Source organism: Micropterus salmoides, unplaced genomic scaffold (assembly GCF_014851395.1).
Source record: "Micropterus salmoides isolate LMB-PRFRI ecotype aquatic unplaced genomic scaffold, ASM1485139v1 Ms_hic_scaffold_2, whole genome shotgun sequence".
NCBI classification, from domain to species: Eukaryota; Metazoa; Chordata; class Actinopteri; order Centrarchiformes; family Centrarchidae; genus Micropterus; species Micropterus salmoides.
This window is the reverse complement of record NW_024041150.1, coordinates 27,565,483-27,583,608: the sequence shown is the minus strand read 5'-3', so window position 1 is coordinate 27,583,608 and position 18,126 is coordinate 27,565,483. Positions and strand designations below refer to the sequence as shown.

Here is an 18,126-nt window from a genome sequence, read left to right as displayed (position 1 = left end):
CTCCACTAAAATTTATGCAAAAATGTAAATGTACACGGAGGTGGGGGAAAACAGCAGAAGTGAACATGTGAAGGACAAAAAACAGTGTTTTTAAACTTTTAAAATTTCTGCATTTCTTGTCAGTTTGTTAGCACGGTTAGAATTAAATTTTATATGATTTTGATATTTTTAGCAGCTTTATTTTCTATTAATTCAGCATTTATTTAGTAAGTATGACCCCTTTTTAAGAGCAAGCTAGATCAGGCAAAGAGATAAAACTGCATAATATCAGATTTTAAATCCTTATTAGTCCCTCTCTTGCATTGTATAATCGACTGTATGGATATGAAAAACAGGATGTGGTGGGAGGTAAGCTCTTGCATCTTGTGATTATATAATCCATATTAAGATGGAAATTAGCTCAAATTTCTCCGCATTGCAAACTCAACTCTCCTTCATTAGCCTAATTACAGCATTACACAACTAATTTGGCCCCATGGGAAGACGCAGAACAACCTGCACGGTTACATGAGGACAGCAGAGGAGGCCTGAATCCATTTCCTCGCCAGCTTGAGTAAACAAAAGCCATATTTCTGTGTTTATCAAATATTTCCCCCAACATTTTTAGATTAGGAAAATATCGGGAAATCGAAGAGGACAGACATCACAGGTTCTTTTTTGTTTTTGTTAAAGTCAAGGACGTGCAGTTCTCTGAAATCAAGTTTACTTTGTTTGGGTGGTCTGTTGAGGGAGTCACCGAGCTCACACCGCACATAGCAACAGCTCTGCTCTGTTTGGGTTTTCAGGGAGTCTTGAAGGTTGCGTGTGTGTATGTTAGGAGGACTCAAAGGCTGAGGTGTTTTTTCCCCACTGACTTCAAGCACAGACTGTGTGATGAGGTCATCTGTGTGCGCCGCAGCGGCAGCTTCATCTCGTTACAAGCCCCGTCCAATTCGAGGGCTAGGGCTAGAGGAGTTATCTGAGTTAAACACACACACACACACACACACACAGCTTTGTGGCGGATTATCAAGCTGTCCCACACACCGCTGCTCGCTATGCAGAATTCAATGTAGCATGGCAAAGACCAGCAGCAGTCAGGAATTCAACACCACAAAACTGTAGTAGGACGGAGCAGCTATTGATTAAAAACAAATCTGGTGAACTCTGGTGATGTTTCTGCAAGCAGCTGTGTGCAGAGTTTCTACAAACCCATGTGAGCCAATGACAGTAGCAAAGCAGTGCAAGAACAGAGGACAGACAATTTTGCACGACATCTGTAAGGTACATATAATGCACAGAAGCCTCCTCTTTCTCTGATATTGTACGGTTTATATCAGGACCGTTTTTTCAGTGCATTCTCACCAGCAGTTTCATATAGAAAACATGCAACCACTCGCCACAACGGTCTCTGATCTTGGCTTTTGTAACAGAGTTCAAAAAATGCACGGCAAGACAAGTTTATTTGTATAACACATTTCAACAACAAGGTAATTCAAAGTTCTTTACATAAAACATAAAAGCAACAGGGAAATATAAAGTTTAAAAGCAACATAGGGAAATTGAAAAAAGAAAAAAATACACATTAAAACAGGACAGTAAAAGTTACAGTGCAGTGTACAATCAGGGTTAAAAGTGTTAAATGGAAAATAAAAACAGACTGAGGGGATGAGCAAATTTGTAGCGTGTGTAGCTGCATTGATGTGGGCATGTTACTTCAGGTACTATTGAAACGCTGAAATACGATCAAGGACATGAATTTGAGTGCTTCTCAGACAACCAATGACGAACTTCATTTCAGCAGTCACCAGGTAATGGTATGTTGACTTGTTTATTTTATTTAAAGTGGCACCTGCTCCCCCACAGCAGTGAAGGGAATGAAAAGGCTGTGTTGATTCATGCAGTGCTAATGTCAGTCTGAACGTGACCAAAGTGCGCTAAGACTCCGTTTACAAAACGACGTTCTATGATGGATGACACATTCTCAGCACATAAAACAAAATCGATAAGATTTGTCTTTGGGGAATATCAGCTTCCTGACATAAACTGCATATTTTAAGAAGGATCAGTGTTATGTGTCGTAATACTATCACTTGTTCACTCCAGTAGACGGAGACTTCCCTGTTCTGGGAAATTCAAACAGCAACAACTGTTACTAAAAAGAAAATCTAATTTGTCTTCTTGATTAGTGGGATTTAATGGTGTCATTCAAAGGAAAAGTACTGACTTTTGTCTACATGAGGAAGTGATGTTAAGACTTGTCTGTGTCTGTGTGTGTGTGTGTGTTGACTCAAATGTTGCCTGAGGTCCACTCCACCACAGACTAATCTTCCATTGATTCAAGGGTAAGGAAGAAGAGGAAATGGGAGGATTTGGTTCTGCACAATGAATAGAATAGAATAAATCTCTACTGTGTGTCTGTCTGTGCATCCGTGTGTGTGTGTGTGTGTGTGTGTGTTCGCACTCTGAGCACTTGTTGAACCTTCATACGTCATCATCAGCAATCGGTATTGAATAACAATAAGTATGATCAGTTAAGCTTCTCTTCTGTCTTTGGATGGAAATTTCATGGCCCAGATTGCGTACGTGCATGCGTAATATTTATAATCCACCATATTTGCTTTCCCACTGTTACTGTTTGCCTAATTTCAATAGACATCAGAAGGCCTTTTCATAAAGCGCTGTGGACACATCGAAGCTCTAGACACCGGCAAGCACAGAGAATGGATGTGGATGCTTGCTTTGGGTAGTTTTTTCAGCTTTTTCTAGAAACAAAGGGAGAGATGGATGTTGAGAAGGAAAGACAGACAGAAGATGTACCAAGGACAGACAGGAGAGCGTTAGTGCTGGGGAAAGAGAACAGTGATGATATTTATTTGTAATAACATGGTATAAGAAAATAACACACTGTGTTTGTTGCCTTGGAAATTAACAGAAAACTCTCCCTCTGATGTCTCATATCTCTTTTTTTCCACTCCCCCGCTGCCTCTCTTTGCTTCTCTCACCCGCCTGGTCTTGTTTTATGTCGCTCATCTTCCCAAGACCTTGACCAGACCACGCTGCTCTTCTCCCACCACATACCATTTTTTTTTTTAAATGAACACACATACTTGGATCTTTCCGCTTAGTGTGTTCTTCCTGATTGTTGCAGGAAAATGAGAAAAAGTGTGTGTGTGTTTGTGTGACGTTGAAGCCATATTTCACAAGGTCAGGGCGAGAGCAGCAGACCTGAGTGGCTTCATTCTTGAGCTTGTCACATGAATCCTGAAGAGGGACAGATTAGCTGATAAGACAAGGTGTATGTGTGTGTATAATTCCACTCGGCCAGTGAAGATTAAATCTCGTTTCCGGGCTTCAATGTAAGAGACACATCCATCCTTTGCTCTACTCCCCAGGAATCACTTACACACCTTATCTATTAATGTTTCAACACTTTCTGTGTTCAAACTAAACTTTATACACAGATGTACACACTTCCTGTTACACAACAAATACAATATAGGCTATTTCAACAGGGGTTTCATGTGATGATGGGGCGTTTTGGGAAGTCTGACAAGAAACTGGAGTGACTTGGAACAAATGCAGTGACCACAACATTAAAGATACGCAGCGACACCTTAGAGCTCAACTGATACTGGATGTTTGAGGCGGATAGCGATATAAATATTTGAGAGTTCATGAGATCAATCTGCCAGCAGTCCTGAAACGAAAATGTAGTTTTCGGTCAGTCAGTTAATCAAGAAATCCTAGCTAAATGCATCTGCATGTTTTTCACCTAAACACAACACATAAACAAGCATTTAGAGATTTGGGACCAAGGTGTGTGATGAGCGGGACGTATTATAGTTTTTAAAAAATAAAAGCAAAAAAACTACAGAATTTGTATCAATACCAATTATAAACAACTACGACAAAGATTAACTAAAGCTGTGGTAAGGAAAAATAAGACTCAAATATTTAAAAAATACACTCAAAGAATTACAACTGTAACAAAGTTTACTGAACTTTAATTACATGTTGTAACATATCAAATAATCCAGTGTATGCTATAGGACCAAAACTACCTCTTTTTGCATTTGTAACAAAGGTTTGAGGTAGAAAAAGAGGCATTTTCTGGAGGTGAGCTGGAATAAAATATGCCCTGTGAAGACATTTTGTCCGTGCACAAGAACAGAGCTACTTTTGGCGAAAAAGTACCCTCTGAAATTTCTGACCAAACAGACAAAAACATCAGAAGAAGATTGACAAGCAAATGGCAAAAGTTTATATAAATATCTGAAATCTTGTCCTGTGAGCTGTAAAGCTGTTTGAGGTTGAATCGCCTTGCTCAAGGGGGTCCTCGGCAGGAGCTCAGTCACGCTCTTTGCCCTGTGTGTGTGTGTGTGTGTGTGTGTGTGTGTGTGTGTGTGTGTGTGTTGTTTTCTGGTGAGCTGCCCGGCTCAGTGAATGGTAATTAGGTAGTAAAACCTCGGCTAATGGCTCAGTACTCTAGTCATGTTTTGACTGACTAGTGCCTTATTCACATGCGTTTGGCGCACACACACACAGACATATACAAGAACACTGCGGCAGGGGAATGAATTGTATTGGCAGCTTGGTCAGTCAAAGAGGCGCCGCTGGACAGACTTCGTGTGTGTGTGTTTGTGTGTTCCTTGAGGACTTCAGCCATTGAACTTGTCACGATTGTGACAGAAAAGCGTTTGATTACCACACCTGTGCTTGCTTGCTTTTCCGTTCAGAGCTTCTTTAATTACATTAGAAAGTCTTTATGTGTGGTTTACATACATAAATTACACAAACCACGTGCACACACAAACAAACACACGCGCGCGCGCAAAAGTCTCGACGCTGTGTTGCTCTTAATAGGAAAAGCTGAGACAGATCATCCAAGCCAATCACCTTTCAGGAAGCAGGGATCAGCCAAAAGCTCCTCAACTAATGGCCAAGTAACCTTCACTGACCTGGCTCTGCATCAAGAGACACACACACACACACACACACACACACACACACACACACACACACCTCCTGTCTCTTTTGTCAATGCCGTTTTTTGCTCGTTCTGTTTTGAACAAAGCCCGTCTGCCTCTCTACTCCGCTCTCCAAACCTCCTTTTCTTCCCCTCCTCTTCCTGTCTTTTCTCTGTCTCTGAGTGGACTTTTTGTTTGCTCTTTTTTTATTGTCACACCAGACTTTTTTTCGTTCTCATAATCATGTTCCATGATTAAGGAGCTTCCAGTTGGGCGTGTGAGAGCCATGTTTGTACTTGAATGGATGAATACACCTCTTGTGAGGTCGCTGTGGTCCGAGGCCATGCGTCAGATATTACATACAGAAAGATAACTTACAGGGCATTCTTATAAGATAACTTACAGGGCATGTCTGCATTAAGAAATCACTGGCAAACAGCATGTTTTCTTGATACATGCCTTCAACGCCCAAGTTTAGGCGAGGCACCTGCCAACGCAGTTAGTATGAATGTGTAAATGTACCTCTCAGTTGCGTAATGCATACTTTATGTGTGCACGTCTATGTACATGTAGTTAGAATGCCCGATTTATTACTTTGTTGATTTGCGGTGCCTTTGCGTCACTTTGTAGTAGTCAAAGGAAGATTTAGAGAGAAAAGATTGATACCACTCTCATGTCTGTCCATTCAAGAGAAACAGTCCCGTGCATGAAGCCCCCATAAAACCACAACTTGTTCTTACACTTCAGTTGTTGTACAAGTTAAACAAAGGTGTTAATTAGTGAGCTTTGCTGGTAGATGGATATTTTTATTTACCTTTGGACAGAGCCAGGCTAGCTGTTTCCCCCTGTGTCCAGTCTTTAAGCTAAGCTAAGCGTCTCCTGGTTCCAGCTTCATATTTAACAGACGGATATAAGGATATGGATCTTCTAACGTGTCAAAACAATCCTTTTATTACTCGATTAATTCAACTAGTTTACAGTTCTGGTAAGCTTTTCATTTTTTAAGGCATTATAAAACAACTCTAAGCCATGCTAGCAGCTCTCGGAGGCTGTATTTAGGCACAGTGAAGCTTTGAGTTAAATGCTAACATTAGCATGCTATAAATGCTCACAGTGACCATGCTAAATTTGCTATTTTTTAGCATGTATGATGTTCACCATCTTGGTTGCCATACCTCAAGCCACGCAGCAAGCATGACTAAAAATGTAAAACACGCTGTGTTTCCAGCTTCTCACATGTGAGGTTTTCCTGCTTTTCTCCTTTTTTATGGTTATAAATTATGGATTTGTAGTGTTGGCCGGACAAAACGAGCACATTTCAAAACATCTAATAAGGTTCTGGAAAATTGTGGTGGGCATTTTTAACCATTTTCTAACCCCATATTGACTAAATGATCAATCAGTTGGTTGAAATAAGTAACTGAAACTGGAAGTAGTTGCCATTCACAGCCCTTCTTAGAGTTTTTTTTTTCCAGGTTACACTGACATGAACCTCCTTTACTGTATCTTCTGTGTGTGCGTCTGCATATGTACATGCCTCTGTGTGAATGTGTTAGCTTGGCGGCGTGCCAGCTCCCTGTATAAGCATGATCCTGGCTACAGAGCGTTGATTGTGTGCTGTGGTATGGGATGTATGCCGGGCTCAGAGAGCGTCGGGGCGCTGCCTAAAAGAACGGAGCAGCCACCCACCAACCGACTGGGGTTACTGAGGGCACAGGAGGAGGAGGGAGTGTTTCCCTCCTTTCATACACCCCTCCTTATTTGTTCTCTTTTTTTTCTCCTTCCTCACACACTTTCCCAGGAAAACATTTGAGCTTCTGTTTTTGCTTTATTTGAGTTTTTTGTGTGCCGTTTTCTGCGTTCTTCTCCCTCTTTTGTGTTTGTTTCCCAACCCTTTTTTCCGTCTCCTTCTCCCATATAAATTTCTTTTCTCCTTACGCTCACACACATCTCTGCTCTGTCTTAGGTGATTGTCTTGATGTCAACCACCACTGCAGTGTTTTTCGCCATGTCTCCACCATGATCTATGTGTGTCTGACTGTGTGCGTCTCGGCGGGTTCGGGGCCATGGCATCCCTCAGATGCTACTTCTCTAACTGGGTTTGTCTGTAAAGAGCTTAGCACCGGTGGGCGTTGGAGAGCATTAAGCTGATTACTGTCTCCTAATGAGCCACTTCTCACATGGAGACTGTGTGTGTGTGTGTGTGTGTGTACCTCTGTCTGGCTAGAATATTGTTTGTTTATGTGGCTGCATGCGGTTTCAGTACATGTTGGTGGGTGTGTGTTGCATCTTGAGCTGTATTGGGGGTGGATGGATCAAGTGGAGAAGTTTCAGGAGATGAGAGGTGGTCAGAGTTGATCTCGGGGTCAGCTGAAGTGCTAACACTGTCCACAGGGTGAGAGTTAAGACTGCTGCAGGGGGGGGTTAAGTTATTCTCAGAGGAGCCGCCATGAAATCCCTTTTTTTCCCCCTTCCCTTGGGCTTTGCCTTGATCTGGCTTGACTGTTTAAATTGTGTCCAATTAAGTCATTTTAGACCAGGCGGCTGTTTTTGAATAACTCCTTACAACTTTGCAATGAAGTAAAGAAGGTGATCACATTCAGAAATGTTTTCATCATTTGTCTGGAACAGTCGACACAGGCTGTACCTGAATCTTTCAAGTCAAACTTAAAAGTTGCCAGTTTGGGCTGACTTGTTATGTCATGGCTGTTATGTACTAATATCACTATTGTGTTATTAGTATATTATTCATGGCTTTATTATACCACAGAGCAACTCCCGACATTAAACTCCCTCAACAGCCTACATTTTACGTTTTACCTACAAGACGCACATTTTAGTTCCGTTAATTGTCCTCTGTGATGAGAAAACATCAGATTGGCTCATAGTTAAAGAAATAAAATGTTTGCTGGAAATAAAATTACAGCTCCAACTTTTGGAGGACTGGTCGTAGATAATACTGTAGGATGTAGTTCTGTTTCTTGAGTATTTCTTCTTTCACATCATTTGTAATTTGATTTACTGCTTTAAATTATTCATTTACAAGACACAAACGCGTTTCTTGTCATACTATGTAAGGTTATCTCTTAAAAACGGACGTCAACTTGTCAAGACACTAGGCGTTTTTCCTTCTGTATTGAACCTGCTCTGAGGGAAATTGTATCTGTGAGTATCTAAAAAAATGGACCCTTTAGCTGACAATAAGTAAGATATTACATTAGTTATATACTGAAAGGCCCTGCACACCCCCACAGGTATTTCAATTAATCTGGCTAATTACACTTCTAGTCAGGCTGAAGTTGTATGGGAATTACTCTCAATTGCCACTTTATTGGGTACACCTAGCAAAAATGTTTTAGGTTTATGATCCTCATTTTTATCAATGAGGGTAGACAAAATACTAGAAACATCTCTCAGGATGATTTAATACAGTTCAGCAGCGACAATGAAAATCAGAACCTTCATAAAGGTAGGATTTATTACACTGTTAGACTGCTTTGATTTTAGCTAGCTTTATCTGATAAATTGAGTGCACATTGTATGTACAGCTCTGCACTCTAGCTGTTTTAGCTAACTGTAGCTTCAGCGTTAGAAATTCATAACTGTTAAAGCTAGAGTCTAGGTTTAAAACAATGATATTATAAAACTGCTCAGTATCTGCCACTGAACAGCTACCTAGTTGCTGTTAATAGCTTCTGAAAATGAAACTTGTGTGTTTGCGTAGACACACCACTCTGTTGGTCTATTTGAACACTGAATTAAAAATAGGAATCTTTTCAAGTATGTTGTTTCTTTCTGTCTTAGCAACACCACAACAGTTTCTGGTTGATACAGCTTGCAGACTTTACTGTTAATTAATGTTAATGAGATACAGGTGATTCAGTTTGCCTGTGGCAGTTTCAGCTTTCAGCCTGTTAAAACTCATTTAGAGGACAGTAAAAAAAAATGCTGTCCAATAGGAATGCAGATCAAACCTATGACATAAAAGCCAGATTTTCAAACAGCTGACTTTTACTTACATAAAACCAGATGTTCATAATTACCTGATGATGATGGTTGAAGGTCAGACGACTCAGAGGTAATGGGTTTATGACAGCAGTAACCTGGAATCAACATGCTGTTTAAAGAAAAAAACTAAAGTAAGTATTTTTATTTATAGCTTTAGCCGACTGATCCTACAACATGGGGCTTGGAGAGATTTCTGCAAAGGAGAAAGTAGTGTGAGGATCATGGGACTAGTGGGGCCATCTATTAAGTTCATGCGGATTGCTCAACTCTGACTGCCTAGAGGGAAACTATAGGCTAAACACACACAGCTTACATTTCAGTTACCTAATCCTGACACATCAACCAGGGTCCGTGTTCTCTGCAGCTCTCCTTAATGTGATCAGGAAGCCAAATTGAGAAAGACTCACCCCCTGGCTGTTCCCCTCAAACACACAGACACACACTTTGTCTAGCTATCTACATACAAATATGTATAAATTCAATATACAGCCCTCTCACCCGAACACTTTCCACAGTCGAGATAATTGAAATCTTCTTTATGGTGATCGAGAGAAAAAACAAACAGTCCTTTGACCCGCCTTATGTAACTCGTCGGTACAGATCGAATGAAGGGGCAGTGATGTTTGCTCACCGCTGCCATTATTGGCCTGAGAGCGGTCATTAACCTTTAGAGTGCTGCCTCACCTTCACGTCACCTCGGCGTCAGCACCGTAACCGGGCCTCGGTATTAGAACTAACAGCTTCCTGTGCTTTGCAGCATTTTCTTGATTAAATTGCACAATTTGGTGGGTGGGTGTGTGTGTGTGTTGTAGAGTCAGTTACGTGGAACCACATGTGCTTTCTGGCTGGAAATGATTTTCTTGGGATTACATAGATTTCTTGCATCAGGAGACAAGTCTGCACCCTGTAGTGCTGAACCATTAGCCAATTTAATCAATAGTTGATTGACAGAAGAGGAATTAAACGCTTTTTAAAAATTCTTAAATGTTTGTTTACATTAATAAAAGTAATTTATTGTCGAATGTTTGCTGCTTTTTCTTTTGTTTTATATCCGAAAGCTAAAATATCTTTTAGCTTTAGGCTTTATAGGCTAAATAATTACTTTTAAAAATTAATTGACAGAATAATTGACCTTTCCTAATGATAAGCGATCTTACTACTCAACATTTGTGTTGATTTTTGAGACAATTGGTCTTCGGTTTCACATAAAAGTAAACCAAAGCAGCTTCTTATTTCTATATTCTATATCTGGCTGTTGACTGTGGATATAAGGTGTAGATAGCTAGCGTAAGGGAATGCTTACGCTAAAACTTCCAACTTTTAAAACACAAGAACCCTGTAAAAGGGTTTTAAATATGAACTTAATGGCCACAAATATTATATTGTGCTAAAAGGCTAGAGCAGGACAGAGCATGTTAAAGCAGACAAACACAAGGTTTAATCCACACTGCTTGTGTTGTGGGTTTAGGTAAATCTAAAAACGGGGCCCTCCAAACCCTTTTAAGGCCTAGTATCACTCTTATTAGAGAGCCATGCACACCAAGTCATGGTTGCTCATTATCGGACAGTTTTAAATGTACCGTCAGTTGACAATAAAAGTAATTAGTCAGCTTTGTATCATTAGTTGTTCTTTAGATATGCATAAAAACAAATAATCCTTCAGAGGCATAAAACTGTATTTCTCCCAAATCTTATCAGTGACTCATCTGAAAGTCGATTTAAGACATCTTAGTTACTGACTTTGGCAGGAATGTAAGCAATTAAATTTAACAGCCCATAAATATCCACGGAGGACAACTTCATACCGCAAAACTAACAGGAATTAATTATAGAGTGAACCTGCGTCTTAGGAAATATACCACAGATGAGATGAATGTGTGTTCTCCATTTGGTCTTGCTGCAAACATCAGAGACATTAAATCCCGATCAGCTGATGATCAAACACTGTGGTGACACTGCTTGCAAAGGATGAGTTCTAGTAGGAATGAACAAGACAGTTAAATACCAAATGAGAGCAACATATAAAGCCTGTCCAGCCTTAGTCTGTGGTTGCGTTTAATCAATCATAAGGCCAAACTTCCATCAGCTTTGAGGTGTTGGGAAAGAAAATAACTTTTCATTTGGATTCAGAAGCTATGCCCAGCTTTACCAGTCATGATTTATTATTCTTGCCACTCAAGCGATGTGTGCCAAATTTAAATGATGTGGAAACCACACCTGTCTGGCACAAACTGGAACCATCTCGTTTGACGGTTTGCGAGTGAATGACCGCACATATGCTTGAATTTCTCTGCACGTGCATTTGAGTGATCTAGGTGTTTCAGGTGTGTTTGCCCGCAGCGTGGACTCAAGCCTTGTATGTACTGCTGGCTGTATGTCTACCTGTTGTTCGTGAGTAGACATTGTCGTTTTCTTCTCCCTGCCTGGTAAACTTGATGTTCTGTTTCTGCTGCCCGGACAAACAACATCTCTGGAAATGAGAATTAATGCCCTCGCCCTTCAGCTCTCTCTGTTAACACAATGTTCTTCTCCACTGCAGGCGTCACAGCGCCTAACCAGAGCATTAAAAGCCTCGAATCTGCAGAAGGAGAGGAAATGAAATGCGCACAACTCTCCTGTTTACTTATTAGTCATACGTGGTCAAGAACAAACAAGTCGAAATGACGTGTGCAAGAGACGGAGTCGGGAGGCTCTATATATCTGTGCATGCGCACGCTGTGTTTACTGTTTATGCTCCCTGCTGAATTTCATTTGCCATTAATGGAATTGTTTGTATTCATGACCAGTTGTCATCCTGTGGAGCTGAAAGAAAGGTGACATGAGTTTTTGTTTGCACGTGTTCCCCCCGTTGTGTGCGACAGGTTGATTTATATTTGTAGGTGTGAGCACGTGGTCGTCGTCGTCATCGTCGTCATCATCAGCACGTGTTTACGCTCGCCGCGTCCTAGCGACAGCGTGTCCCTTTCCACTGTGTGCTGATGATCCTGCAGCTAAAGGCTTTTTTGCAGCAGTATCTGAATATGAATCATCACCTCCTGTCCAAAACAGCATATGGACACACACACACACACAGGTATTGACCGACCATGCTTCATCATGCAGCTCATTTACATGACGTGGGGACTTCAGGTCCACCGGGATCTGACTTGATACACGTGTGAGAGAGAATATGGCTACAGAGAAAAATATCACATTGGGGTACTTTGTTTCTTTGCATGATTTGAGTATTTGTTCGCCGTGTGCGTGCGTGCGTGCGTGTGTGCGTGTCTAGCCATAAGCTGTAGTAATGTGCTTGTGCAGCCATGACCCAAGCCAGCTACCACTGTCGCCTCGCTGCCCAGCTCTATTCCACACACGCGCGCGCGCATTACCCAACGGCTTGTGGTCCGTTGACTCATACATTACGCACCCGACCAGCGTGTCCTGGTGTTATTGTGCCGGACACTTGCAACCGTGTCTCTATTTAAGTCGTTTTCTTGTTTCAGCCCGTCTCCATTCTTGTCCCACTATGTCAGAAATCCCACACAGAGCAGACATTAAAGGAACATACTTGTGGTTTTTGCGTGTCTTACAAATCACATGTACTTTACATCACAGCTTAGCATGGCGCAAAACATGGCTCGGGACCATCCTACTTCCAGGACGTGGTCTAACCATACACCCCAGTTGGTCCACTATGCTCTGCTACTGCCAGCTTGTTTACGACTCAGCTGCCACTCAGTAGTTTTGGATTGTGTGCAGTGCAAGTCACTTTGGATAAGCTTTTATCATCAGCTAAATAAATGTAATATTATACTGTTTATTTAATGTATTTTCACAACATTTTCCCACTATTACCAGACACTTGGGTTTTGTAATTCTTTGTAGTAAACATCAAACCTGCAGGAGTTTTTGTCCCAAGTCACATTATTTTGTGGGGTCGCTTAGTTAAACTGCACTATGCAGCAGGTTTTATCAAAAATAAATGCAGACTTTATGTTCATTATGATGGATTATACAACTGAAGCAAGTATAAAGAGTGTGTCATTTGATTTAAATACTGAATGGAAACCAGTGGCTGTTTGAAACAGAAGGAAAACTGCATCAAAAATCCAAAACAGTACCACTTACATTTGAAAATGGTCAGCAAACATTTCAAGTATGAGTATACGTAATTTAATCAATTCATTGTCCTTCTGTGACATTATGTCTTTTTGGTTTTGCTCCTGCACATTAGCTCTAAAATGAAAAGACTGTTGTGATGTGGGGACCTTGTGGGCACTGTGGGGTTTAATTTCAGGGTTTTTACATCCATATTGGTTGACCGGTCTTTGTGGAGACGTGGCCATGTCATTGTCCTGCTGCACTGTTCAAAAATGCCATAAAAAGGAATATTACTCCTGCCTTTACAGTTCACCTTTAGTGCTGTTTTGCTCTACAGTTCTTTCTGAGGAAAATTTCTGGCTCAATAACTGGATGTAGAGATTTTCTGTGGGTTCACCCCACAGAGCGACCCTCCTTTTTCACATTCCATGTAGTCATTGTTAATACAAAAATATTGATTAGTGCAGATTTAAAGGTGGAACAGGAAGTCGGCACCTCTTGGTCATATTTTCATTTCACATCCAATCTGGTGGAGTAGAGCAAAACAATAGAAAAAATGTGTGGCGGGGAGGCTAAAAACAGGATGGACATGGAGAATAGAAGAAGACTCTCTTGCTAAATGTCTTTTACCTCCTGTGGAGACGAGGACAAGACGAGAAGCCTCGCTAGCTGAGCCTCCAGAAGTTTCCTAGATAAATATTTGCGGTACTTGTTGGCCAAGTCTAGCTGTCTACCCACAGTCAGACACACACCGACTCACATATAGACACTCAACCACACCTTAACTCTAGCTATCACACTCACACATATGACACTCCTGGTTATTCCCCTCTAAACCGAGAGCCCTTAATAAAGCAACATGTAACTTAATACAAATGGGGCATCTTCTCTGATGTGTGTGCGTTTGTGCTGTTGCAGTATGAAGGGGCATGGGTGTCTATTAATAATTACACAATTCATCTTCAGACTGGAGCGAAGGCCAGAAGCTGGCACATGGACGCGCACTCGCAGGCACTGTGAAACACAGATTGGCATCAGTTTCTAAACACACGGGACATGATTTCCAAATGCAAACCAGATTCCACACTGTCAGCGAGTCCAGAGGTTTGTCAGTTGTTCTCTGTACCTTCTGACTCAGTGAAACAGTCAGACAACAAGGGTGAATCTGGTTTAATAGGTAAGTGAGGGCCACATTTATTATTTACAGTCACTTACTAGCTAATCTCAATAAACACACATCTGCATAGGAATGCAGAGTCTGTAGGACAGATTCTGGGATCAGAAGAGTTCTGGTTTCCAATTGTAGTCCAAGTATTGACCAATCACGTTTGAGCGGACTTTGGTTGCACGTAGGTAAACAAAAGAGAGCAAAAGAGGCAGAACACATTGGCCGACATGCAATCTCAAAACCAATAGGCTGTCGTCTGACAGCAGTTTAGCTTTTAATCAGTCTCAGAACCCTGAAGATGGACTTTTGATTATTATTTTTTTTTAAGAAACTATGTTTTATATTTCAATCCTAGGAAAACTGTGATGCAGTTAAACCATTTAAGTATCATGGCATGCCTTTTATTAAGAAACTACTTCACTGAAGATTTATCTTTTCCTCAAAAGATATACCTTCCCGTCGAGATGTTCCAACTTTCCAAAAGTCAGATAATGTTCCCGACAGTAATGATGCTAACTCTTATGCTTATCTGACACAGTATGACGGTAAACAGATGTCTCAACAGCAGCTCTGTCGCTCAGCTGCCTTTCTTAAAGATGGTGCAACAGCTTCTTGTGTTTCATTTTGTTAATCGGAGCGAGCTGGCCACTGGGATTCCGGGAAAAGCCTTACTCTGAACTGAGGACCCCACCTGCTTATGCTATCACTCTGTATATCACTTCACTCAAGACGCCGCCTGTGTGTGTGTGTGTGTGTGTGTGTGTGTGTGTGTGTGTGTGTGTGTGTGATCGTTCTGGAGCGCCACAATGGCAGAAAGTGGCCGAACTGGTGGAGCGACACAGAGAGAAATCGGTGGTCTGAGTCAGCAAACATTGAAAGTGTGTGTGTGAGAGACAGTGAATGAGATAACATTCCTCAAAACCCATTTGGCTTTAGCTCTGTGTGTCCTGTCCAGGGACAGGACGTCCCATGTCAGATTTCAGAACAGTAGCCAGTTTCTGTTACACAAGGATGCCCATATTTTAAAAGTTACATTTACAACTAAACCACTGAAGGACGTTTCTGCATTTGGGCTAAACTGTCACTGTACGGACATACAGGGAGGTGAAAAGTTGTGATTATTTTGATTATCCATCCATTTGAAGATTTTTTGTTGATTAAATGACTGTTAAGTCTCTAAAATAGCCCATCACAGTTCTAAGCTGTCATTAAAAGTCTCTGACCAACTGTCCAAAGATATTTAATTTACAATGATATAAAACAAGAAAAGCAGCATTCTCACATTGAAGTGTCTGGAACCAGAGTCTGTGTTATGATCGCAGGTCGGAGCGGGGAATGACGTCACACCCGAGTTGACGGCGTTCCAGTTAAGGGGCCTTTCCGAAACTAGACCCTCGCCACTTCCGCTCCGACACGAGTGAACTCTGGTCGGAGTCACCCTCACAGCCAAATCGAGCTCCCTAACCCGCGTAGGGTTTAAATACAGCGACAACTTTCGGATGAACTACCCACTCCCCACAGCGTAAATAGGATCTGACGTTACAGCTGCACTCACTGCTATAATATGCGTATCAAATAAATAACAGTTGTATAAAGATTCAGGATTGATGTTGAGGAAAAGTGTGTTTTTTACAATAACGAAACTGAAAGCATTTGTCATTCATTTTGTGTTTGTGTTCATCTCGAATATTTCTTTAAGAACATGACTTTATATTTTTATGAAAAATGAATATTAGTATATTCTTTCATGAAAAGATTTGATATTCTTTATAAAGAAAAGCCTACATGGGCTATTTGAACCTCTTAATCTTAGCCTATATGAAAAATGTTCCATTCACAAATACAACATTTCACTATAATTTATACATTATATTGAAATAGCCTATATAAAGACTTAGGTTAACTATTTTTCTTTAATGCCTTTGTTGCTTGTTACATAGTCTAATCCCCCTGTGTATCCCGTTGTGTCAATGTTGAATTATTCTGTTGTTTAATGTAGGCTATTTTTGTTTTGTTTTGGAAGATTTTCGTATAAGATGAATATGATTCAATAAAGACAGCCTTTGTATTGTCTATCAGACAAGAGCATTTTTTTATTAAACACAATATAACCTTTGGGCTACATTGTTAACCTGTGAATAAGTGACGTGACATGCAATGTTGGTGTAGTTTCGAAATAAAAAATCCTACATGTTAACCGGCAAAGTCACACGGAACGCAAATGAAAGAAGGGTCCCCCATCATGCAGCAAAGGGTTACACACCTTCAACAAGCCAGCATCGTACCACTCCGCACTCATTGGTTTCGGATGGCCGTCATTGTGGCGGAGCCTCCGCATGAACGCGCAGACGGAGTGGAAGTAGGTAGGGAGAGGGAGGAGCAAGCAGTTTCGGAAAGGCCCAACAAGTCGGAAAACCTCGCTCGGCCAGCTGTTTGTTGACAACAAGCCAGGTTAGCTATTGATTCGCCGGTTGATTTAAAAAAAAAAAAAAAACGCATTGTGTGGTATTTACTCACACTAAACACTGTAGCAACACGTCCACAACAGCTGTTGGACAGCACTTTGTGTACAAACATTTATATGAGTCACAATAATAAACAGTATAACCACAGCTTTCACTAAGTGTTGATACCCCGACAGCCATCTTGGATCACAAAGTCGGGGCAGTGCAGACTTCCCAAGTCGGGATTCCGATTTAAGGGGGCGTTCCCTTTGAAATTTTGACCCTTGAACCCCCGAAATTCCGACTTCCCATGTCAACTGGAACGCACCATTAGCTCAGTTGCAGTCTGTAAACCACCCACTACAAGACTGGGAGACCCCGCACGCACGCACGCACACACACACACACGACAGCGACAGTGTAAGGTTCAGCTTATGCTCCAGCAGCGTCCACACATTCTTTGTATATTTTGAAATTGCAAAAATCTTCTGCCACTTACAACCTAAGGCCCACATTCTCACCCAGTGTTCTGGCCGGATAACGAATGCAAACTGGACTTTCGCATTTTGTTCAAGGGTGGTCTAAAAATACTCAGATGTGAAGCTGCACATGGGCAGTGAATGCGGTTCTCCCACAGAAGTCCTTTTTTTTTTCTCCCCCTTTTTCTCCCCACTCAGCACTGCTGCTCTGTCTCTGTCTGTCTCTTCCTGTCCCCACACATTCCAGCTCCTCTGTGTGCCGTAACACACCCACCCAGTTTCTGCTACTGTGTCGCTGCATAATAAGACCTACCCTGCCGCCTCGTCCCCTTTGTTTTTACACTTGAAATATGCAGTCGTGTCCAGAAATCTGACAAAACGCAGACAGAAATTACAATATTTAATGGGTTAAAGCTTTTAATATGTCATGTAAAAATTGCTTGTGGCCTTTTCTCACTGGCTCACTTTACCACCTTTCTCTTGAGAATTCATTAACGTCATAACGAGGTCTGGTGTGTGTTTGCACTATGTATCCTCAGAACACCTGTGGGGTTTTTTTTCCCTTGCACCCCCGCACACACTGTTGTACACATTGCACACCTGCACACACACACACACCCCTGCATAATAGCCTGTTAACGTTGTAGCTGCGGCGAGTGTGATTGACAGCAGCAGAGTTAAAGGCGGGATAGAGTGTGTGCGTGAAAGTGCAATAAGCACACACAGCACTCGTCTTTCAACCCCACACAACCTGCTCTCCTCTGCCAACTGCGTAGTGTAATGTATGGAAATTTAAAGCTCGACATAAAGGGAAAATGTGCTGCGTTCGCTGTTCTCATAAGGGGGGCGTTTAAAACAATAAAAAGCTTCCAGTCGGACGTTTATGGGTGGGACCAGGGGATGTTGTCTAGTTATCACTTTAACTTTCTGTAAAAGACAACATTATTAATGTGGTCGTGTTCTACACTTCCCAGAAGTCACGTGTCAGTCCAGCA

At 41.5% G+C, this 18,126-nt stretch overlaps 1 protein-coding gene and 1 long non-coding RNA gene across 2 annotated transcripts in view; one reads left to right on the top strand and one right to left on the bottom strand.

Moving 5' to 3' along the window:
- si:ch73-335l21.1 (insulin receptor substrate 1-B) overlaps positions 1–18,126 on the top strand; it is a 45,818-nt gene that overhangs the window by 19,895 nt on the left and 7,797 nt on the right. The window lies entirely within an intron of this gene.
- LOC119911749 lies at positions 2,169–14,205 on the bottom strand. The gene is made up of 3 exons (XR_005446024.1): positions 9,456–14,205; positions 8,993–9,066; positions 2,169–2,744 (listed from the first exon to the last, which is right to left on the bottom strand). It is a non-coding gene; the product is annotated as an uncharacterized LOC119911749 (long non-coding RNA).